The following is a 25,232-nucleotide window of genomic DNA, read 5'->3' on the forward strand; positions in this document are numbered from 1 at the left end:
TCCTCACCAGTCTCAAGACCAGAGAGGTGTACAGATACAAAGATCTCCAGCTCTGCAGCAAACACATGAGCTTTGGAGAGTGCACCCCACAGCAACGCGTCCAGAAGACCCGTGTTCTTCACCCCACTCCACATCCTGGGGGAGCAGCACCCAACATGCACAAAATACAGCCTCAAGTTCAAGAAACACCCATCAACTAAACCCTCCGTCCCACACACAGGCACAGCAGATGGCACAGATCCCTTCCCAGGGCACGTTTGTACTGGGCTACAGAGGGTTAAACTTTACAGCCCCCAAAGTAACATTTTAAATCCAAAAAAGGAGGTGGAGGGGAGGTGCCATCCCCCTAGCCCTGTGCTCCTATATTGGGGGAAATCTCACCTGAATTCGTAAGTAAACCAAACCAAGTCCCCCGGCGAACCAAGAAAATTAACATAAAAACTAAGAAAACAAAAACAAAAACTACCTCCTGCAATACGACAGCCCCTGGGTCAGTTGCTTCACGTCCTCGGGAGTTTTTTGGGAGGACACCTCCACATCAGCAAATAATCGACCGTATCGAAAAGACTGCACCCCATCTTCTGCTGCAAACGCTCCGGCTGGTGGTTTTTTTTTCCTACAGCGGTTTGACTCAGAGGTCTGGCCAGACTCGCAGCTCTCAGATTCGTTTAATAAATCATCTCCTCACCACGCCCAGAAGCAAAAGGCAAATTTGTGTCTCCCAGGCACCTCCTGATTGGACTAACGTGACTCTTGCTAATTAGCCTGTGAGGAAGAGTATGGCTCGAGCAACGTGTTTATGAAGATAAATATTTTAACTTCAGTTAGCGCTGCAGACTCGGTCTAGCTGGAGAGTCTCTTAAGTTGATTCAAAGAGAAAATGCCTCGATAATTAATTTTTTTAATTATTTTTTTAAAGGCTATGAATTATTAATTTCGGTGAAATACGTGGCGTGTCTTTCAGGTGCAATTAGTAGCTGCTGTTGGGGGAAAAAAAAAACAAAAATCTCGCCGGTGAAGCGCAGGGAAGGGATGGGAGTGCTTTCTCGCCTCGGCAGAGGGAATGCAGGCTCTGCCCTGTCTAATCTCACTATAGCAACGGGAAGACCTTGGCAACCCCGATCTTTACAGTTATTGAGATGGGAGCAGGAAGAGTCGGGAGCGCAGCGCCCAGGGATGCTCGGCTGAGAAGCTGACCTGGTTCCTACCGAGAAAACAAAGCGCCCTGTCTCACTCAGGGGTGATGGAGGGTCTGCCAAGCTCTTGGGTGGGTGGTAGTTCAAGGCTGGCTCCCCAAAAATTTCTTGTGGTGCCTTTTTTTTTTTTTTGGGGGGGGGGAAGAGATATGCCAAAGAGGAGATGTGCATATCCCCACCACACCCTGAAGAATATCCAAGTCCTGCTGCTTGGACCTGCTGGAGCGGGGCCAGAGGAGGCCACGGGGATGGTCAGAGGCTGGGGCACCCCTGCTGGGAGGACAGGCTGGGAGAGCTGGGGTTGTCCAGCCCGCAGAGGAGAAGGCTCCGGGGAGACCTTACTGCAGCCTTCCAGCACTTAGAGGGGGCTTAGGAGAAAGATGGGGACAGAGTTTTTAGCAGGGCCTGTCGCGACAGGACAAGGGGGATGGTTTGAGACTCAAAGAGGGGAGATTCAGACTAGATGGAGGGAAGAAATGTTTTACGCTGAGGGTGGTGAGGCACTGGCACAGGCGGCCCAGAGAGGTGCCCGATGGCCCATCCCTGGGAACATCCAAGGCCAGGCTGGACGGGCTCTGAGCAACCTGATCCAGCTGAAGGTGTCCCTGCCCATGGCAGGGGGCTGCGCTGCAGGGACTTTGAAGGTCCCGTCCCACCCAAACTGTTCTGTGATTCCATGGTTCGCCAAAGTCCCAAGAAGAAGATGCTGCTCTCAGGACGAGGGGCCAAGTCTGCAGCCTGCCACCCTCCCTCAGCCCCAGCTTCGGCTATGGGGACGTGCCCAGACGGGACAGGTACAAGGAGCCCCCCCACAACGGCCACCCAGCCCGGGGCTGCCAGCAACCCGCACCACTGCCATCTCAGTGCCTCTGGAGATTGCTCACTCGCTCTTGCTGGATGATTCACCCACAAATGCAAAGGCACAGAGCACTCAGATCAGCTTGTTGCAAAACACTACATCTGGGTGACTGTCTGGCCCGGAGCCACTTCAGTCCTGTGCTCCTAGACAGCAGGGACAGCCCCAGGGCTAACCTGGCTGCCACTAACTCCCGGCCACAGCTTGGTCCCACCTGGACAGGGCAGTGTGTGCTGTAATACTTCTCCCCATCAAAGACTGACAGTTCACCTTCTTAACAGCCCTGTACCACCCTGCAAGGGGACTTCAGGCTGCTAGGATCTCCAAACACAGAGTCTACAGCTCACGGACCGACCCCGCACATCTCCCACCCGCTCTGCTCCACCTTCTTGCCATGACGGGCACTCACCAGAACAGACTACTCACTCAGGGAGGACTGGTTGGGGTCCCTGCAAGCACAAGCTACTACTACTATTCAGACTGTTAGTAGAATAATAATCCATACTAAACTTCCAAGGTAGCATGGATTAGTCTTTTTGGTGGCAGAAGATGCATTTCCCCCTAGCACCGCTCTTCCTGGCACCTTGAAGTCCCAGCACCACGTTCCTTCCACTGCTTACTCCACAATCATGGTATGCATCCAAACTCAGCTGTTCCTTTCCTTCCAGCATCTGGGTTAGCCCAGAGAAGTTGCTTCACCAGCCTCTGAAACACTGTCCCACAACCCAACCCTACCATGGGTGCATGTCTCCAACCCACAGCAGCCGGGGCAGTCCTTGCTGCTCCATGGCTACCTCCTGCTCTCCACCAAGACCTTCCTCAAAACCAAAGTCCCCAGCTGACTCTCAAGGACACTGCTCAAGATCCCAGCTTTAACTGCTCCAGGGCTTTACCAGCACTACAATGTTAAGTAGGCAACAGGGCCAATTCCAGATGGAATGAGATGCTGCTGATCATTTTTTTCTCCAAAGAAGAGGGGAAGCCCCCACCACTTCGCTTAGCTCCGTTGGGTAGATGTCCAGCCAACAGCTTTGCTAGACAGGCTGATGCTGGGCACTAACACAGCCTAGCAGAAATGTAGCTCTGTACTCAGAGCATTGCTTGCTCCTGCAGTTCTTGGAGGCAATTAAATGACAGCACTGGAAACATAAATCCTTCAGCAGCTGGGAGGAAAACTGCCAAGAAGGTTTTGAAGGCCTGGTAGCTTTGGACCATGGAAAACATAAGGGTAGACAGTGTTTAAATACCGTTATGAATGGAGGAGCAGGAGTAAAAGGGGTTAGATCAGATAAAGCAATTGCAATTTCACTCGAGAAGGGCGATGGTGTAGAAAACTTAAATATATGATTCTCATCCCTCAGCCAGCTCTTCAGATGGTGTATATTGGCCAAGCTCCACAGAGCTCTGCTGATAGCCATCCATCTGGATGGATCCATGTCTCTAGGACTCTTCTGAGTGTTTGTCAGCAGTTTTGCTTGATTTTTTATTTTTGACTGGGCTGGGAAGTACCTCAATCAAAACACACCATGCCCTTTAGCGCACATAAAAACTGAGAGCTGTCAGAGACAAATGTCAAAATTTCAATAACAGGCTAGATCCTCACCTGGTCAAAACCAGCACCCTGCCACCCTTCCTGTGTCCCCTCTGTCCAGGCAGGGATCACAGCTGCCAGGAAGGTGCCAGCTCTCATGCCAACTGTCCCAGCAGCAGGAATTTGGGGGTGCTGCTGGATAGGATGGTGGCAGTGAGTAAATCAAAATACAGCGAGACAGTGTGTCATCCTAAAAGCCCGCTCCAGCCTCAGACACCCGCCAGCACTAGATACCAGGAGGCTCTTTATCTTGTCACCGGTGACTAAGAGCATCCATGGAATGACGGTACCACAAAAATACAGGTGATGGAAAATGGCTGTTTTCCAAGGAGGATGGATCTTTTATTACATTCTGTTTACCTCCTATATTACTAAAGAACAAGCCATGAAGCATGCGATCCTTTTAGGTTCTCTGAATCCACTTAGATTTTATCTCTGTAGCCAGAGCTTTCCAGGAATGAAATAGCTGCAAGACACAACGTGGGTGAAACAAAATCAAATAGAGAGTCTCCAACATGAAAGGCAAACTAAAAGGATGACAGCACTAGTTATACGGAGGGAGAAATAAGGAGGAAAGGAAATTAAAAGCAATTAAAGGGAATTAATTAGAAGGTATGATGGAACTATGAAAGAGGAAAAACAGCTATGCAGAGTTCACTAAATACCCCAAACTTTTAATTGTCGCACTTGGAACTGCAAGCCCTGGAGGTTCAAAACCCCTCTGGCAGTTTCCAAAAAAAAATTCCCATGGCTTAAACAAATTATTTCTTTGCCTCTAAGTCTGCATGGCGGACAAGATTCTAGGCTTCCCCGTCAAACCATGAAGGCAGAAGCACAACCTCCTCTCCCCTTCACTCCACTGACCAAAGCAGACAACCCACACCAGCATCTGATGTCAGGAGCTGGGGATTCAAGTCAAGTGTTGATGCTGCTGTCCCAAGCATCGGGCTGAATTACTTGCACCTACCCAATGTTCCTGGTAGGGTATTCACAGGGCTCTGGGGGAGGTGGGGCCACCATCTGTGCTTGAAGTCACCAGAATAAGACCAGCCGCTGGGTTAGTCCCAGGGGAGATGGCTATTAGTTGGAACACTTCAGCTCTCCTCAAAATGCACTGCCTACATTTCCCACTAAAATCTAACAGCCCTTTCCATAGGATCACTGAATGGAGTTAGAAGGGTCCTTAAAGCCCACCCAGTCCCACCCCCTGCCCCGGGCAGGGCCACCTCCCCCCAGCCCAGGTGGGTCCCAGCCCCAGCCTGGCCGTGGGCACTGCCGGGGACGGGGCACCCACAGCTGCCCCAGGCAGCCTCTGCCGGCGCCTCCCACCCTCACGGGGAACAATTTCTTCCTAAGATCTAACCCAAGCCTCCCCTGTTTCAGTTTACAACCTTCTCACCATCCCCGGTTCTGAACTGGAATGATCTAAATCAAAATGTTGCTGTGAAAAGGGTTGCAGAGAGCAGGAGACCCCAGTCCCTTCCAGTCTTCCCTTTGCCAGCCACCTTGGCTTCAACCATGAGAAATAAGGAAGTCCCCTATGGATATCAAAATGTCCTTTATTAAGGGAATAGTGCTGATGACTGGGAAGAACAACACAAGGTCATAAAAAAAGCAGGCAGGCAGTGTTTGTCTTGGCCTCCTGGATACATATTATTTTCCTGGGATGCAAGCTCCAGCCCCATGCTGAAGGCAAGGCTGCACGAAACTGAGACAGGACCACCTTGCCAACGTAGAGTTTGTTTTGGAAGAAACTCCTCACCCAGTGTTTCCATGAAGGAAAGAGACGGTGGGACAGCAAAGCCAGAGCTGCTGCACGGTGCTTGGAAAGCAACCGCCAAGTCATTCAAGCTTGGGTTGTATGCATGGGGTCCATGCAGCACCCCAAAAAATCCATGTGGAAGATGGGCAAGAGCTAAAGCTACTTACGGTCTTCCCCTGTTCCCCATCCATCCCATGGTTGCCCCTAGCAGCTACAAGACAGATCACATATAGCTATAGGGACTGTGCAAAAGGCTCCATCTCCATCCCCTGCAGCAGCAGCAGCCCTGCTGCCCCGTCTGTCACGGCCATTGCCCAACGCTGCCGTCTTCAGAGACCCACAAAGCCCTGATTGTATTTAATTAAGTGACCGCACGCTGATGTACGCAATAATAACCCTGTTTCCAAACACACAGGCCTCAAGCAGCTCACCCCAGTGACAGAACCTGGAAACTGTTCCTATGAAAGTGAGAACTCTGTTATCAGTTACCTATTACAATCCAGAATTTATGAAATAGTTGGATTTTTTTAAGGCACAGATAATGTGACATCAAAAGCCACTCAGTTTCATCCCAAGCTTAGGAAGGACCTTTTTTTTTTGTTTGTTTGACAGACTGTTTTGTGTTTTGAAGTTAATTATAACTATTTGGATTTACATATCACTTGCTCAGGAAGTTACAAGTCTTGCAGATCTTCTGGTTTAGTACGAAGACAGACCAAGGCTTGAAAGTCACAGCTGTCACAGGCCCGGCTTCCATTAGAAAGATTAATCTTCCCCAGACACATCTATGGGAAGGCTTGAAGCACAGGATCCTGCTGTTGGTTACACAGCATCAACAGGATTACATGAAGGCAAGGAAAAGCAAAGCTGGGCTGGACCAGTAAGCATCAAACCTGCTGCCATGGGGCTGGATGGGAGTAAGACAGTAGAAATGTAGCAAAACAGAGCCCTGCTCCAGTGCTGGGTCTGCCAGGCACCAGGGCAAGTCACCAACTTCTTCCCCGTGAGGGTGGGAGGCGCTGGCAGAGGCTGCCCAGAGCAGCTGTGGGTGCCCCGTCCCCGGCAGTGCCCACGGCCAGGCTGGGGCTGGGACCCACCTGGGCTGGGGGGAGGTGGCCCTGCCCGGGGCAGGCACGTTGGAACTAGACAACCCTTAAAACCCCTTCCAACCTGAACCATCATATGACTCTCTAACTAATTAATAGCAATGATCAAACTAAGATTGGAAAAGTCAACAGAGCACCTACCGGTGGTCATGCCTACATGGCCAGATGGGAAAGCTTCATCTGCTGGTCCCTGGGGATGCTCATGGAGACCCACTGCTGCTCCAGGGTGTGCCATGACACGTACCGCAGCCTAGGGCCCTAAATGAGGGGAATCTCCCAATTCCTCAGTGCTAAACGATCTCAAATAATGAAGCAGTGAGGGAACAGCCTATCCCACAGCAAACACTGGGCACTGCTGGGACTAGCAGCTTGTGAACAAGCCCCTGCAAACAGCTGGCACCTCCTTTCCCCACCCCCCTCAACTTGCCCTCTGCCCACGGGAGCAAATTAATTAAAAGCCCAAAGATCAATTTTAAAAGAGCATCTTACACATTGAATCAGGGTCATGCCATCCTTCCTGAGCACCACACTGAGAACACAGCTAGCACCGACATGGGAGAAATATATTTAAGCTTCCAGACCACAGGCCAATTCAAAGCAAACCCTGAAGGGTCACCAGGCAGTTCTTAGATACTCCTACACACACAGACACCAAAGGGACAGAAGAAACTGCCTGGCAGGGGAGGAACTGGAACTGCTTTAAATGAAGGGCTGCATTTGCAGTGGAGTTGGTACTAAAAAGGTATCAGCATGCAAAGCCTCCTGCCTGGCCCCACCGCCTGCAACCTGCGGGGAAATAAAACCAAGAGCGGGTTGTGCACTGGTGCAGTATCTGCTGGTCGTTTTTCTAGGTGCACCTCAAAGGCAGAGGACTTTCAGCAATGGCCAAGCTGAAAACTGGGGAGAGAATCATGGTTGGTTAGGTTCTGCTCTAGGTTAGTGCAAAAAAAGCACCTCCACTGCAACACCTGGTCTTGAACCATGTGTGGAAAGAGCTGGTGATCTTCAAGCAGCTGCAAGCCGCTGCAACAAGGCTTTGCGGGACGTAATGCTTGCTTTGGGTTGGGTTTTCTGCCTGCCAAGTCAGGCTGTGTTGTGAATTAGCCTGTCTCCTACAGGAACCCAGGTCAGGAGCCCATGAGTTACAACTCAACCGCACCTGCAGCAAACACTGCTGAATTCAGAAGGCACAGGGAGATGCTGGCCTTTAATTTGGGGAACCTGCAACAGATTAACACTACCTTTTCCTTAGAAAAGCAGCACAATTCAGCTTACAAATGAAAAGGCAGCAGCCGATAAGTGATTAGCATACAATTTCCACTGCATGAGACTGTCATCAACAAAATAACTATAAACCTTTTTCTTAAAGCACAGTCTCTACAGAATTATTCTGCCTCTGGGCTCCATTGAGTTTGCAGTGCCCTGTATTTGTTTCCCAGCTGAGACAATTGTGAGTTAAGTGTTTGCTGGTGGTGTTGCTGCTACAGGGATTGTGCAGCTAAATAATTCAGTAACCAATTACTGTTTAACAATATCACTCCCCATCATTTGAACAGTGATCTGTCATCCAGGCCAAGAGACTCCAGCAAAAAGGAGTCTGCAAGAAGCCTTCATTTGATGTAAAGACATTGACTTGTATGCTTCCTCTGTGTAATATACACGTTATTGACCAAAAGACAAGGTATACAGTGCATTTTATTACATGCTAAATGAGGGCTGTAATGAATTGCTGCTTATTTCTAGGTCATTTGTTTGATTGTCACCTAAGCAAACTGTTGAGGGCAAAAGGTCCTGCCCAGGGGATAATTCCTTAGTGAAAGAAGCTGCTGAGCAGCTCAAGAAAAATAGGAAGCAGGACAGCCTAATGCTGACTCTTTGCTCAGATCAGGAAATCTGGGCTTCTCCCTCATCCCCAAAATGTCTGAGACGCCACTGTATTGGATGCTTTGACCACCAGCATCAGGGCCACCGCACCGAGCCAGCTCTCCAGCAAGGGCAACAGTGCTCGCCAGCTCCAATTCATCCCGCTCAGAACCCAGTCCTCGCAGTCTGTGTCTGGACTGGGACCTAAAAATGCAGCTGCTCTCATTTTCAAAGACTCATCGATATACAGCATGCATGACCAGCTGCCCTCTTGGCTACGAGACAGGAGCTTATTTAAGGGCTGAACCTGATCTTCGCGCAGGGCATCACCAGAGCTCACCCAGCCCATCTCCATCACCACGGCCTGGCAGAGAAACACGCCTGGTTTTTAAAGCTATCCCTCCTACCTACTCAGTTCCTCAGTTGTGTGGCTTTAAAGCTTTCTTCTGCACAGCTATAAAAGGGTGCGAGAAAACTTGGAAAGGAAACCCTGGGTGGTACAGACAACTGGAACAAGGAGCAATCTGTGCCTGGGGCAGGGGAGGGGGTGGCAGAGCCCACACGGGTGCCACACTGAATGGCTGCTGGGGAGGAAATGACACACTGCACTATCTGCTTTTGTCCAGGGGCGAAACCAAAATGCTCCAGAAGAAAAAAATGAAAAATAAGAAATAAAAATAAAAAAAACAAACACAAAAAGGGATTATTCTGGCTTGCACCACTCCCTCCTCTCCCTGCCGCCCCCACGCAGGCTACAGGCAACCACTTCCACATCCTCACTCCTGTGGACCATGGGGCATCGTAGCCTGAGCAGCATCTGGCTCAGTTTAGCACCAGGCTTACACATTTATGCTCCCAGGTTTCTCCCTGCTTGTTGCTTTTTAATGAGGAATCACAGCCACAAAGCCACCCAGCGCAGGGTTTGGCCAGCCAGCAAAGCCAGGGTGCTGGAACACCCTGCTCTGCTGCTCCTCATGGCAAGCTGCCAGCGAAACACTGTGGGCAGGGAGGAGCAGGCAGGTCCTCCAGCCCTGCCTGCACTGCCCTTGGCATGAGGTGCCACCAAGCATGCCAGCCATGGTGCCCACGCTGGTGGCTCTCCCCGAGTCCTGTCTCCCAAAGGGCTGCAATGACAGCAGAGTCCCAGCTGTGCTCACTCAAAAAATAGCCTTAAAAACTGTTTGCCCTCATCATTCCAAAGAAAAGCTTGAAAATGCCGTGTTTTCCACTGCCCTACCTCTGCTGCGCCACACATTTCAGCAGGTCCTCTCCTGCTGCCCCATCTTAGGTACCCCTCCATCACAACAGCCTCACGCTGTGGGGCTTCCCCAAAGTCCATCACCGAGCTGATTGTCTCCACACTGCCCCCATGGGCTTGTCTCCTCCCTCCCCACAGCTGAGGCTCATCCTCCAGCCACCTCCAGGTCAGACCCTTCACCTGCAGCTCATTAACTGTCTCCCAAGTGCCCAGCCACCCTTACAAGCCCCACATCATGGTATCACCCATTTTTTCCATATCTCTCTCTCTGTCTTGTTGTTTCAGTATCTCACCTATTGCATCCTCCCCTGCAAAAGGACCAGAACTCTCGCTTTATTCCTCAGCCAAAACGATCTCCATAGCTGAGCCACCTTTCACTCCCCTGTTCAGGCATAATGAAACAAGAAAGCCACAAATGTCATATTCTCATAAATTAAGGTAAGACCACCCTGAAAGAAGCCCACAATCTCTACTGTCTAAGTATTGATGGTACATCTTACTAAAAACAAAACCTTAGAGGAACCCCAACTAAACAACTGTCCGTAGACAAAAGTTCTCCTGCATCACACACACACTTCAAGAGGGCTCAGGCAAGACTCAGCAAGAAGATGGACTGGGGAGCGTGGGAGTCAGGAAAGGATGAATATCATGGGACAGATCCACTCTACTGGGACTTCAAAAAAGCCAAATAACCTGAAGCCAAATTGCCAGCAGAAACACCTGTATCAGACAGGAAGGCAAGCCCAACTGATGTCCCTCAGTACTAGCAAAAGAGTGGCAGGGACAGCGGGGATTAGCCTGAACAGGGTGAAAAGGTTTTGACAGAGCCGAGGAGGACTCACTGCCTCTCTACCCATCATCACACTGGGACTCAAAAGCCTCCTGCCTTAGTTGCCAGCACATCCAAAGTTTGGTCCAGCCCCAGTCCAGGTACTCAAAGCTTATGGCAGAGAAAGGATGCCAGGTGGCACAAAGCCGGCCACAGACACTCGGTTTTGCCTGGAGACATGGGACACCCTCATCCAGAGCAATCTTCCCATGTGTGGGACCTCTGGGGCAGAGCAGAGATGCCCAGACCTAAAGGACAGCACTGATCATTGCTTCCTAGGCTTTGCACCAGACCATGAGCACACCTGCCAAGCACTGGGCACGGATGAGAAGCCACCAAGTCCATCTTCAGCTGCTGTCAAACATCACAGCATCCCTTCAGCCCAAAGCAGTGTTGAGCCCAGCTCCGGGTCTGCTCTCCCTCTACAGACACCAAGGTTCCTCTGCCTCCACCAGCCAGAAAGCCCTCACCCCACAACCGGCTGTAAACAAGAAAATTAAAATTATCAATTGCAGCAGATACATCCAAGTCCTACTTTTCTTCTTTCAGATATCAGAGCTAGCTCCTCTTTAAGGCATTTTCATCACAGCTTCCCAAGGCAGCATATCCTCATCTCCAGATGAGCAGACCACAGCATCTCCTGAATCCCACCAGGCCACATGCCATCCCCACCTGCACCCTGTACCCAGCACCATCTCTCAGAGCCACCCAGCAACCCGGGACAGTGTACAGCTGTGCACAGCTGCCTCACACAGCGGCAGCTCCCTGTTAACAGCACTCCAGCTTATTCAGCTGCCTCCACGTGAGCCGTGACAACCACAGCCATGCTATGCCCGAGCGACCTGCCCCGGTCATGGAAGATGCCTGCACGAGAGCAAGACACCCTTGCACAGGCTTCTTTGAGCACTTGCTAAAACCCAAAGTTTGCCTTTTCATTCCTCTTTAAAATAAGAATTTCTAACCGTTCATGTCAAAATAATAAAAAATAAAACCAGCTCTCCACCCCCGTCCTTAGTTTAATATAAACTGGAAGACAGTGGGCTTTGCAAAGCTAGGCAGTGAGTTGGGTGATGGAAATGGCCTAGCTTTTTTCCATTGCATGCATTTTTGCAGGGTTAATGTGCAACCCCACCAGTGCCCCCATCTCCACCAGCAAAGCTGAGGGTGGGCTGGGAGCAAGCATGTAGCTTGGGGATTGCTTTTGTTGCCTTTGTCAGGTCTGAGCCTCAGTGAGCTACAGCCCTTTTGCAAACTAAAACTAGAAGCAGAATAGGGTGAGAAATGGTGCAGATGTCAGGTGACCTTGCACCAGCCTGCACAAAGTCACCTTACCGAGTGCGCCTCAACAAAGTGAGCCCCAAGTAAAGACTGAAGACCTGCCACTTCCACATGGATCAGATCTTGACCGAGAGGGGCTGCAAACCTCTCCCACAGGCCTCTGCAGTGTTCTGCCTGGATTGAAGAGGATTCCCTTTTCCTTTCACCCTCCTGAAGACTCATCTTGAGCAACTCCACCTCCAAAGAAAAGCAAAACCTGACCACTGTCCCTCTAGGAAACAGCAGCATACAGAGGCACCAGCACAGCCCCCTCCCCAAACCCAACCATGCAGTAAAGCCACTTACGCAATCCTCCCACCAGCATCCATCCCTCATCCATGAAGAACAGCTGCTCCGTGCAGATACACTGCCTCTTTACATTCCTAATGAATTGTTATTGATAACCTACACGTGCAGCTGGCTAGCCAACCTGCCGTGTCTGCAGCGGAGCCTCCTCTTGCTCAGCTGCTGAAGGATCTGACCTGGAGGTGGCTAGATGATGAGCTTTAGCTGCAGGGAGGGAGAGGGAGGGTGCATGGGAAGGTGGGGAGGGGATCATGCTGGCGATGGACTTTGGAGGAGCCTCACCAGCACAAGCCCAATGTGACGGAGAGGTGCCCAAGATGGGGGAGCAGAAGAGGACATCCCTGAGCATGCAGCACAGCAAGGAGGGAAGACTTAGCCCTTTAGGTCATCTCAGCCACCCAGGTGTCCCCCAGCAACTGAGTCACCAGACTCTCACTAGCCACCTCAGCCACCCAAGGCAGCACCAGCCCCAGGGCCAGCACGATGCAGGGAGCCCTGGGGAAACATTGAGAGGCTGCGTGGAGCCGCCTGCTTCAGGTTGCACTGTCTAAACGTTTGCATATTTGGAACAACATAAAACCATCTCTTAATCCTAACAATAACAGCTTAAGAGCAAAAGAAAAGTGCAATGGCAAATATTTTGGGGGTGCACATCCCATGCTGAACCCACCATGGTGGCTGCCAAAACCCACAAAGATGTCCCTATCCTCAGGAGCTCATGGTGCAGCCTAAGATGAGGCAGAGCATGCAAGAGAAAGGTGTTCAGAAGTGGTATCCAGTGCAGCAGCAAAATGGTTTATGGTTGGGGTTTTTTTTACAAGCCACACCTGCACATCATCCACCTATTCGTTCCCCTTCAGACTCATCCAAAGACTCACTACTTGCAAGACGCTTCCCAAAGAGGATCAATTTTGTTAAGAAAAAGAATAGAGCCCTAGGCAAAATTAGCTTTTTGTCTCCCAAACAGGCAATTATCTCTTGCAAAACTATGTAAGTCTAAAATGCAGGAGAGGCAACATTAAGCTTTACTAAAATGGTGCCTTTAAAGTACAAATTGTTGCAATGTGAAAATTAACATGGGGGATTTGCAGCCATGGAAAACTGGGACTACTTTTTACTTTATAGTTTCCAGGCATACAAGGCTCCAACAGAGATGACCCTAAAAAACCCACAACTACAGCTGTATTACATACAGCACCCCATTTTTTGATATTTTTAAAGGAGATGCAAATTAACTGCTTCCCCATTCCTCCCAAAGCCCCCATAGATACGCTCTAAACAGAACCAAGCAACCTGGATTCCCAAGGTATGCCTGTAATATATGTAAAACATAAACCAAACTACAACATATACTTAATATATGATGGCATGATGTGGCTAAAAATGTTCTTGGTGTTTATTAGGGACTGCCTACAGACAGAAATCCGGATGCTCTAACCTACATGGCAACCTGGGCATGCTAGATGAGCATCAAAACCTCTTCATTGCCCACCATCAATACACATAGCTATTAAGCAGACAGATGCAGACAGAGATTAAGAAACATTTTTTGACATCATTAGGACAGCCCTTGTAAAGGCTTCAGGATGCAATGAACTGAAAGGCAAAACAGACTTGAGATTTACATCCCAGATCAGGCTCCGGAGCGTGAAGCAATAACGGTAGTTTTGGATAGCACAGGCAGCAAACTGCGTCTAATGTGACTTCTTCAGACAGGCAAAGCAGGCAGGAATGAAGCACGCACAGGTCTATGCAGATTCCAGCCCATGACACACTCAGCAAAGATTAAAAAGCTTAAGTGCCTTCTAAAGAACAAAAAAAAAAAAAAAAAAAAGAAGTCCCTTTGGTCATTCATTCTTTTATTTTATATGAAAAAAGAAAATAAGCAGCATCTCCTAGAGCAGTTTCAGGGATGCCCCTCCTGCATGTCTGCTCTCCCCTACAGCCATCAAAAGAACTGAGCTGAAGGTGAAGCAGTTTTCCAGGGGCAGGGAAGCACATAGCTCTGGAAATCCCATGGAAAAATGGATTCGTTCTCATGCCTGAGCATGTCATACCCTCAACCTCTCCTGACACTGAGATCACCAGCATGTCCCCATCCAGGACCACAGCTGGCACGAAACCATCCCAGCATTTTGCAGGAAACGCTGTGCATAAATGCCTGCACAAAACAAATGCAAAATTATGCTACTAATTTGCATGTGTAATTACTATGAATTAGTATGCATTTGGCCAATTAGATTCCCTCCTTGCATGCATGCTGTTTCTAAATTCAGGCCTCATCATGGAGTGATCTCCTGGTGTGATAAGCAGTCCAGCCGATGGGCTGTCTCCAGGTTCCACTCCCCACCTCAAGATCAACCTCCAGATCCTTCCATCAGAAGTACAGGCTGAAAACCCTCACTGATACCAGACAGCTTTCAAGAAATGCACAGGATTTTATCTATAAGGGACCTCTGAGATGACCTAACCTCACGCCCACCAAAAAGCAGAGCTTCAGTAAGTCCACATGTGACATCTGAGCTAAAGAACATTTTTCAGGACACCTGATCCTGAACAAAAGATGATAGAGAACCTATATTGTCCCTACGCAAGCATGTCAAGTGGTCAAGCATTGGAACAGGCTGTCCAAGGAGGTGGTGGAATCAACATCCCTGGAGGTGTTTAAAAAATGTGTAGATGCAGTGCTTACGGACATGGTTTAGTGGTGGACTTGGCAGTCTTGGGTTAACAATTGGACTCTATGATCTTAAAGGTCTTTTCCAAGCCAATGATTCTATGATTCTATGATTTGGTACATCCAGTTAGAAGATACAATGGGAATACCTTTACTACTCATCCACAGCACACGTGCTCCAAGGACTGAGAGGGTATTGGAGAGGAACAGCCACCCCCACCGACTTGGAAGCAGCATGTTTCTTCAGACTCCTTTTTCACCTCTAGAAGCAACGTGGCAGAGTCCAGCTGAAGAAATAACGAAGAAGAGCCTCCCAATAAGCCTGGTTTGAAGGCATCCCTGTGGGACCAGGTGGGCTGCATGGATCTGAGGTAACAGAGAGCAGGAGAGATGGCTTGACACTACTCCTCACCCTTCACCAGGTCTTCTCCTGGGGCTGGGGACCCCATTGACAAGCAGCCACTCTTCTAGGCAGAGCTTCTTCACCTCCAGTGACTGCAGAGTTCTGGAGTTCACGACAGAGAGAGTAGCCCAGCAAGCTGTGAAGCCCATTTTGGGGAGCCCAGGGGCTAGCAGAGGAGTGTGGCTGTGCCAGACCCCCTTGGCTGTGCAGCATTTTCCTGTTCCTGGTGAGAAGGAGGAGGAGGAGGACAGGAGCACTGGGGAATGACCAAGTCCCATTAACAGCACTGAGGCTGTCAAGCAACTAGGAGGCACCGGCATGTGATAATAGGGACCAGGGTCAAAATTGCAGCAGCACTGAGTCGAGGTGGGTGAAAAGAGGCTTGACACCATACGGGGTTAACCCACACACACCTACTGGCCACCCCTGAACCCAATATCAGGCCCCCAAGGACCATCTCATGAGGGATGCTCATGCAGCAGGACCACCTATGAAGTGAGGACACCCTGACTTATTACACCGAGGAAGGCATTGCCACCATGTGTTGGGTGGGGTGAAGGGGAGTGTTATCTCCCAAAAGTCCTGCTGCCAGCACCCTGATCCCCCACCCTCACTCCCCACATCTCCGTCCCTTTTATCCAGCACCCCCGGGCAGCAACAATGGAAAGTTACAGCAGATTTCCCTTCCAACACTGCAATAACTCTTGCCAAAACAGAGGAAACTTGCTCAAGACTGGTAGGTGACTTTAATTTCCTCCTCAGATTTTTTTTTTTTTTTTTTTTTTGGGGGGGGGGGGGAGGGAGGGGTGTGATTTTCTTATTTAACGCCTTTGCCTACTTTTGAGCTACACTTCCCAGAAGAGAAGCAATCCCAATGGCTTGTGCATCTGCAGATGCCCAAAGAAGGGAGGCTCAGCACCTGGCACAGCAGCATCTTCCCCAATTACTCATGTTTCAAAATCAAAAGTGCCTTTTTCCTCTATTACCCCCCCTAAAACCAAGTGATCCTGCTGTTCACCTTGGCCACATGACAAATAGTCCCAATATCGCATATTTTTTTTGCAGCTGTGCAGAAAGTGCATCCTGGGGAAGTGGTCCAGGTCCGATATAGATCACCGTGTTAAGAGCCACTCAGCATCACCAACTCTGAGATGCCACCACCCTAAGCATATCCACAGCCAGGGCTGATGGCACTTTGCCCCAGGGCTTTGCTAAAGGCTCCGACATGTTCCTCTAAAGAAGTCTCAGGTCTGTAGTTCACTATTGGTGTAAATAAAGTGACCTCCAAAGCTACATCAGCAACTGCTGTGAAGACATCCTCCTACCCCCTGCTTTTCCCTAGAACGACGCATGTTTAAAACATGCTGTGTTTTAACACTATAGTTTTTCAACCTCTTGCTCTAAGCTGGGATTGCATGCTGCAAACAAGAACAAACAGGTATTTTACAAGGATGGCCGGGCATTTCTTTACAATTCAAAGCCCGATAAAGATAACGGGGCTTAGAATAACCCTGCACACACAGTCCCAAAGAAGGTATGGTCCTGAAATCAATGGACTAGCCAGGCGAATAAAATCACTCATGCTAGGAAGTGTTGCGAGCTCAGTCCATAATAAAAGACATAAAAAAAAGGCATTAAAAAATAACACAGTTGGCGCTGCAGGAGTATGTACGCACATGTACACATGAAGCTGCTGAAGTGGGATACTCCAGTTGCATCAACAGCCCAAAAAGAGAAGTTAACACCCTCTTTTTTCATATTTTGAAGGTGAATCATAAAATGAGTTATTTGTAAACTGACACCAAATTAATTTACAAGTTGATGTTTATTTTTTGAAGCCCGTCATTATTATGGGTCACTTTAAATTTACAACCTGAGCCCAGTAAATTAATGCATCGGCTCAGTAATTGAATGCTATCAAAGGGCTCATTTATAGCCTTATCATTTGAAACAGCGATTGTTAAAGAAACCCTGCTGCTTGTTTCCAGCTTGCAGCTTCACGTGGCATCTCTATGCTTCTCAACAGGCTGACCAAGAAGTATCCGTCTTCTTGGAAAGGAATAAAAAAGACTCTAAAATTGTATATCAGGGATTAATTTAACCAATCCAGGGCACCGGCCAACACCAAGTCTGCACCAACGTCTGGTGCCTTTGGGTTGAAGAGAAGACCACGGTCCTCAATACCAAATTCCAGCCTCAAAAAAAAACTCCAAGGTGCAAACATCTGAAAAAAGGACAATTTATAAAGGCAAGGCTGACAAGAGGAGCACTGCTGGCAGACGGATAATGCAATAACAACGCTGCCTGCAAATCCCCGCTGAGCAACTTCAGTGACTATCATCAGTCATGTTTCTCTTCTTCTCTGTTTAATTGACAATCAAGATGCTTAAAAGCGACAATGAATACCCCGAATGTTTTCTCTCACATCACCATGATTAACTTATAGAACTTAATTCTCAAGTTGCAAATGGTCACAGTTTTGACCACGCGGTTTTGGTGAATCTTCTGGACTTTAACCTCAAGCTCATTGTTGACCTAGCTGAGGTCACCATGCTCCTGCCACCCTTTTTTGCTTTTACTTTGATCATGTGCCCATCACAGAGCAAGGCAACCTAAAAATAAACCCCCCAAAGGCATTTATATTTAAAAGTTGCCAATGGCTTTTACTGGTGTCCCTGTGCCAAGGTACAACATCCTCTACAGAAAGGCTCATCTTCACTGCAGTCATGGAGTTCATCACCTGCCAATTAGCTTCAGGTCCATACATTTGCTAATGCTGATTTGGTTACTCTCATCAGATTTGATCAAGCATGCAAATCTTCAGGTCTTACGCTCGGCAAACCCTGGACAAAGGAGAAGGCCTGAGCCAATAAATAAATACTATTTTGGGATTAAACTGAAAAAAGAGGGCAAGAAGTAAACTTTTCTCCTCCCTCCCAACCTCCTCCTCTGCTGCGTGTAGTTAAACATGATGCAATGAGAAGGTTAAGGTAGCATGGAAAGGCTCTTTCCACGGGAACAGAGATCAAGGGGTCCCATGGAGCAGAGGCCACCTTGCAGGCTGGTAGATCCTGTACACGCTAGACCCAAATTCTGCAAGAAGTAGTGACAACAGGCTTGGAGACACCACTTTCCTGAGCAAATGAGTACCCTGTAAGGTTACTCAGGACTTTCTTGAGCATCAGTCACCCATAACTCAAAAGGACCCACGTCCCCCTTGGGGGTGCTTGGCTGGCAGAGGTGACAACTGTCAGATAAGCCGTAGAGCTGCTGGTTTTGCCCACTGGAAGACATAAATAAAATGTCCATGTCATATTCATAGGGAGTGTCCTGCCCAGTTTCCAGTGAAGTTCATCCTATTGCTGGACTCAAATTTTCCCTGCAGCTCCAAGTGGCGGCAGTAATTCTCAATTTCAGGTCCCGAAGTATCGTGTAGTTTTGTTATTAAACAGCTGATGCTGCCTTGAAGCCTGGAAGCGGCGTTTTATGTGCATGTGAGTTTACAGAACATTTGGGTGTCATTTCTGATGAATGGCCCTGCATAAATGTTAGATCTCCAACCGTTGCTCTTGCAAATACTATTATTTTTTTTTCTTATTTATTTGTATTGCAGTAATTCATTCAGGTGCCAACCATGACTGAGTCCGTGCTATCAATAAGCAGCTTGACAGCAGCAGCAAGTGGCAGCACTGGCTCTACAGACCGCATGGGAGAACAGGAAGCATCGTGGTTGGTGTTGATGGGGAACGGAGGTAAAAATAGATGATGTCCCCAAATCCCAAGGAAAACCCCAGCAAAACAAACAGAGAGAGAACCCCGACCCACAGAGCACCCATCTAAGTGTTTAACCAGAAGAGGACCACAGAAGTCCCACCTCTGGCAGAACAAGGAGTCTCAGTCAGACCTTTCATATTGAGATGTGTGTCCCACCAAAACACCTGGACCATGACAAGGGCAACTAAAGGCCATCAGCTCACGCCTCTGCAAAGCCAGTCCCAGATAAAGGTGTCCTAGCTGGGACAGCCTCCCTACCCACCCCAGAGACCTGCTTCCCTGCAGGAACGCTAAGCACACCCAACGCACGCTCCAGCACTGGTTTGTATGAACCGGCAGGATGTGATGCTATCAGTCCGTACCGCTTCTCCTCTCTACAGAGCGCCCCGAGGCGGCGTGCAAGCTGCTGGTGAGTGATGCTGAAACGGTGGGTGCATCTGCAGTATCCCAGCTCTGGTCTGGCAAGGTGCAGACCTGCACCACCCTTGACAAAGCCAACATGCTGTCCAAAAGTAGGCTGAGGTGGCCCATTGGCACCTATGGGGATGTGGGCTAACTCCACATCTGTGGCCAGGTGCAGTGTACCTCCTCTACCTGTGCCAGCTGTTCACCCCACTGCATGAATGACCACAAGTGTGGACAATCACCATGGCCATGGGTGACAGTGAACTGCTGCCGCCCCAAGCCACAGCAGCTGAATTGTCACCAGGATGGGCTGGATCTCCAAGCCATGGAGGTCTGCCAAGATCCTAGTTCCACTCCCTGGGAATTGTACCACTATAGGTAACGGAGGCAGAGCTGGCTTCTGGTTCTCCTTGCCACCAGGAAGAGGCAGTGTCATCTCACCCTTTGATTTCCTTCGAAGCCCTGATTTTGTAGCAACTCCCTTTGTTCCTGGAGGTCCACTTCAGACGAAACCAGCAGCCTGGCAAGCCCCAACACTCCCCACCCACCTGCTCCTTCCTCCTCCTCCAAAAACAAATGTAAATCCTTTCAGACCAAGCAGCTTAGATAAATAAGCCAAGGCACCTCCTCCCAAGGAGGATAATGGAGAACTAAGATCTAATTAAATAAGTGAAACAGATTCCATAGAACGGGGAGGGTTCTTTGAGCTGGTCATGGTGAGATTAAAAGCAGAGCGAGACCTGGATCCCTTTTCACCAAAGTGCTGTAAAACAAGTGGCACAGACCCAGCAGAGCTTAAAATACACGGCAGGGCACACCCTTCCCTCCAAACACACCTGCCGCTTCCCCACCCCCCATCCCACCCACCCCTTTTTCTCTACCACATCCTCTCTGGAAAAGCCAAACTTCATTCATTACAGAAACCAAACTATTTCCTTTTTTATTCTAATATTTCCTTTTTTTTTCTAGGCGACCATCTGGGAGTGGGGAGGGGAAAGGAAGCCCTGGAGCTTTTCAGACACAATAAATAATAAAAAAAAAAGTATAATTAAAACCAAAAAGCATAAACAAACAAACCACGTTACCCGGAATAATGACTTTGGGGAAAAGTGCCAAAAAAATTGTATAAGCTGCTGGAGAGTGGCAGGAGAAGAGAACGGAGAGTCCTTGCTGCCGAGGAGACCATGCTGCCACGGTGGGACAGCGGCTGGGACATCAGGAATGTTCTGTCTGGGTGAGCCAGGGAGGAGCAGGGTTTCACATACATTTAGCTGCCTAAATATGCCTTCAGGCGTGTAGTTCTGGTACTTGCAAAGCCCCGGTCTAGGCAAAATCAGATCCTTTTATAATTGCCCCTCTACTGCTCTGGTGAGACCCCCCTGCAGTGCTGCATCCAGCTCTGGGGTCCTCAGCACAGGGAGGACATGGACCTGCTGGAGCGGGGCCAGAGGAGGCCACGGGGATGGTCAGAGGCTGGGGCACCCCTGCTGGGAGGACAGGCTGGGAGAGCTGGGGTTGTCCAGCCCGCAGAGGAGAAGGCTCCGGGGAGACCTTACTGCAGCCTTCCAGCACTTAGAGGGGGCTTAGGAGAAAGATGGGGACAGAGTTTTTAGCAGGGCCTGTCGCGACAGGACAAGGGGGATGGTTTGAGACTCAAAGAGGGGAGATTCAGACTAGATGGAGGGAAGAAATGTTTTACGCTGAGGGTGGTGAAACACTGGCACAGGCGGCCCAGAGAGGTGCCCGATGGCCCATCCCTGGGAACATCCAAGGCCAGGCTGGACGGGCTCTGAGCAACCTGATCCAGCTGAAGGTGTCCCTGCCCATGGCAGGGGGCTGGACTAGATCCACCTGCACCGATACTGGGGGTTGCCCTGACCAAGGTGCAGAACCTTGAACTTGGCCTTGGTGAACCTCATGAGGTTCACACAGGCCCACTTCTCGAGCTTGTCCAGGTCCCTCTGGATGGCATCCCATCCCTCAGGCACCAGCCGCACCACTGAGCTTGGTGTCATCTGCAAATATAAACCCCTCAGAGCTATTCTTGTTTTATAGCTTCATCACTTTCAGCAGCAGCATGAAATATTCTGTAACGATGACAAAAAGGGGGCATGCAGGGCAGTCAGCATTACCCAGAACCAAGCTGATGTTCTGAAAAATGAGGAGCGCAGAGGGATGCAACTATTGTTCCTGTCCTAGGAAAGAAGCATTCTTGGGGGGATGCTTTACACCTAAGGGTTTCACCCCTGATAAAGCACCCTAAAAATAACAGGGTGCAAAAGCCACATGAAAATTATGGTGAGGCTGAAGGGGCTAGCATGCAGCATTGAGACAGGGCTAGCTGAAAACACGGGTAGCGCAGGCAGCCACACTCCTGAGATACTGACACTGCAGCAAAGACAAATGACTGGCCCAAGGCCACGCAGCGAGGCAGCATCCCCTCTACATGACTTTCAGTCCCTGCTCTGGCACAGGATCACTAAGGGATCCTTCAACAAAATGTTATATTGCCTTCGAAATTGTGTGATTTATTTTATGCCCATACACACTCACACACATAAATGTACATTCTTTTTTCCCTTCCTTCTTTCTTCTCTATCCAGACACACTCAAAGCACATCTCAAAACCTCTCTGAATAACCAGAAAAAGTAAAACCTTCTTATTCTCTGCTAAAGGAAAACTCATAGGGGGCTGACTTGACTCCAGGAGCTGAGGTTTCACATGCTGCCAACAGTCCCACCTGGCAAATCTGCACCTGTATTTACAATCGCACACTGGAGATACTGCAAATATTTCCTAGAAGCTATAAAACCCATCCCAACGATGGCAAGGGGAGCGGGGGTGGATTAGCCGAAGTCTGTCACTTGGAGAAGTCACACTGGTGGAGATCCATCCAGGTAATCCATCTTTCTCCTGTGTTACACAATGACACAGTAATGGCCGGCCCGGAGGGATTTCCTTTAGGAAAACTCAACTGTTACTAAAATGGTAAGTTAATACCGAGCAAGAACTCAGCTGCCGTTAGACCGAAGGATGAGCACGACAGGAAATAAAATATTACAGTCCCTGTTCAAATATTTTTATTTATAAGAGCATAAATAAATAGACCTATCTGCAGGCTGCGAAGAGAGGAGGCTGAGATTAAAAGAAAAGAATAAACCTGCACACATCGATTCCTTCTTTGCCATTTTTCCTAATAAATAGCCCAGCACAGCTGTGCTGATGGGTAGTTGGGGCGGAGGAGGGCATGCTACTCAGCTCTCACAGGGACACAGGACATAAATCTGAGCTCAGGCTCTGCCCTTTAGTGTTGATTAAAAAAAATAATAATAAAAAAAAATTAAGAAGAAAGGAAGAAAGCCAGAAAAGTTATGTGGCTAATAAAGGGCTCTATTGTGCCATCAATTTTTTAAGCTTTAATGATTTCAGGAGGAAGTTCAGCTCAGCAATCAATAGCACAATATGGGAAGGAGGGCTTGGAGGAAATTCAGAGCCAGAGCTGCGGCGAGGGCTGGCGGAAAGGGGGGTTCAGAGGAAGGGGGTTCCCCTTGCATGCGAAAGAGGGGGGCTCCCAGGAGCCCACACAGGCTGGTGACCTCTGTCCTGCACAGCTCCCCATCCTCTTTAGCCAGCGCAGTGCGAGCTCCCCCTCCTGCTGCACAGCATGTGCGGCCAGGGGACATTTGGGGATGGTAGGACTGCTGCCAGTGGTGCGGGAGGGGGCAATGCACCCACGCTGGCTGGGATGCTTTCCCCACGCTCCCTGAACCAGGACTGAGCCTGTCCCCAGGGATGCTCAGCCCACGCTCTCTGCACCCAGGTTGTGGCATCCCAGGGATGCTCGCCCCACACTAAGCCCATCCCAGGGATGCTCATCCCACGCTCCCTGCACCCAGGCTGAGCCCATTCCAGGGATGGTCACCCCATGCTCCCCGTACCTGGGTTGAACACACCCCGTGGATGCTTGCCCCACACTGAGCTCAACCCAGGGAAGCTCGCCCCACGCTCTCTGCGCCCAGGCTGAGCCCGTCTCAGGGATCCTCACTCCACACTGAGCTCATCTCAGGGATGCTCACCCCACACTGAACCCGTCCCAGGGATGCTCGCCCCACACTTCCCACACCCGCACTGAGCCAGTCCCAGGGATGCTCACACTGCACTGAGCCCACCCCAGGGATGCTCGCCCCACGCTGAGCCCATCCCAGGGGTGCTCACTAGTCCCTCGCATGCAGGCAGCCCCCCAGGTCCCCCTCCCCCGGGCAGCCTGCTCAGAGGGCAGCCAGCCCCACTCCTGCCCGCTGCAGGACCACGCGCTGGCAGACGTACCGCATCTCCGAGGCTCGGTGCTGCTGCCGGGGAGCCAGGATGCAGGGTTATCCAGGGAAGGGGGATCGCGCCAGGCAAACCTAAGTGACACGGTAACACGCATCAGCGGTGACAACGCCTCGCCCGAGGTGCCACCTTAAACCCCCTGCGCAAGCCACAGCCGCCTCCTTACGCGGGCTCAGGCAGAAGCCGGAGAAATAACGGGAATAAAAACCCATCGAGGAGTCCCCAACGCGGGGGGGAACAGAGCCGCCTGGTCCCTGTCCCCCCCCAGTAGAAGGTGCAGAGGAGAAGGGATGGGGTCGCCCCCCACAGCCTGTCTCCTGTCTTTAATTAGAAGTAAAAGCTGATACTCTCAGTCTGCGTGCGCGCCGGCTGCGGCGTGAGCAACCGCAGGCAGCAGGAACTCCAGCAAAAGTTTTGCCACGATAAATAAAATAACAATAAAAATGAAGAATAATAATTAATCAACGACAAATTTTAAAAATAATCATTATTATTATTGAAGAAAAAGAGGGACGGGGGTGGGGACAGTAGACCTAGGAGCGGCGGTGGGAGCGGTGCTGCCTCTCCGGGATGCGGCCGGCAGAACCGGGCGCCCTCGCCGGGTCCCTGGGAGGGGGGAAGGGAGGATGGGGGTTGGGGGGGGCGCCTGCCCACGCAGGACGGTCGACGCAGGGCGGGGAGGAATGGAACTGGGGGGGGGGGGGGGGGGGGGGAGGATGGGGGGCACGTCCCGCCGGTGCACCCCTCCGCTCCCCCCGTCGGTGAAGGCGGCAACCGGGGACCCCGTGTGTGTCGCCGTCCCCCCGCCGCGCCACGGGAATGCCGGTGGGAGGAAATGGGGCGCTTTGGGAAGATGCAATAAAATAAGGAACTTACCGTCTAAAACGAAATTAAAAGGGAGGGAGCCCCGGGGGGAGCGACGGCGCCGCCGGTGGGACGGGACGGGGCGGCGGTACCTCAGGCGGGCGGCACCTCAGGGCGGGCAGCACCCCAAGGGGGTGGCGGTGCCTCGGGGAGGTGGCCGTCCCTCAGGGCGGTGGCGTCTGAGGGGGGCACACACAGACACACGCACACACGACAGGGACACGGACCCACCTGCGTGCCGGCAGCCGCCTGCCCGCCCGCCCCGTCCGGCGGTGGCGGCGCTGACCCGCGGCTCCCGGCGGCTCCCGGCGGCGGCGAGCGAAGGGCCCGGATGTCGGTAGCCCGCTCCCTCCCCTCAGCGCGGCTCGCCCCCCCTCCGCCGCCGCCCCCGCCGCCGCAGCCCGGGGCGGTCCCACCCCCGCCGGAGGGGGGAGGTCACCGGGGAGTGGCGGGGGGGGGGGGGGGGGGGGGGAGGGACGGAGGGTCCCGCCCGCCCCGTCGGGGCGCCGGGCGCTGCCACGTGGGACCGGCGCGGGGGGGGGGGGGGGTGCCCTTCCCTCCCTGCTCCCCCCCGCGGCGGGCTTGACAGGTCCACGCGACCAAACAAACCGCGGCGGACAGGCGGGCGGAGCAGCCAATCAACGGTGGAAGGGCGGGCGGAACAGCCAATCGTAAAGGGGGGGTGGGGCCTG

General features: G+C 50.9%; 1 long non-coding RNA gene across 1 annotated transcript in view; it reads right to left on the reverse strand.

Moving 5' to 3' along the window:
• The window catches only part of LOC121081650, a 68,989-nt gene extending 44,146 nt beyond the window's left edge, over positions 1–24,843 (reverse strand). Inside the window, exons 1-2 of the long non-coding RNA XR_005825751.1 lie at positions 24,772–24,843; positions 23,671–23,750 (exon numbers count right to left, since the gene is read on the reverse strand). This is a non-coding gene — a long non-coding RNA (uncharacterized LOC121081650). The remainder of the gene's footprint in view (positions 1–23,670; positions 23,751–24,771) is intronic.
• Positions 24,844–25,232: the final 389 nt, after the last annotated feature.

This window comes from Falco naumanni, chromosome Z (genome assembly GCF_017639655.2).
Source record: "Falco naumanni isolate bFalNau1 chromosome Z, bFalNau1.pat, whole genome shotgun sequence".
NCBI classification, from domain to species: Eukaryota; Metazoa; Chordata; class Aves; order Falconiformes; family Falconidae; genus Falco; species Falco naumanni.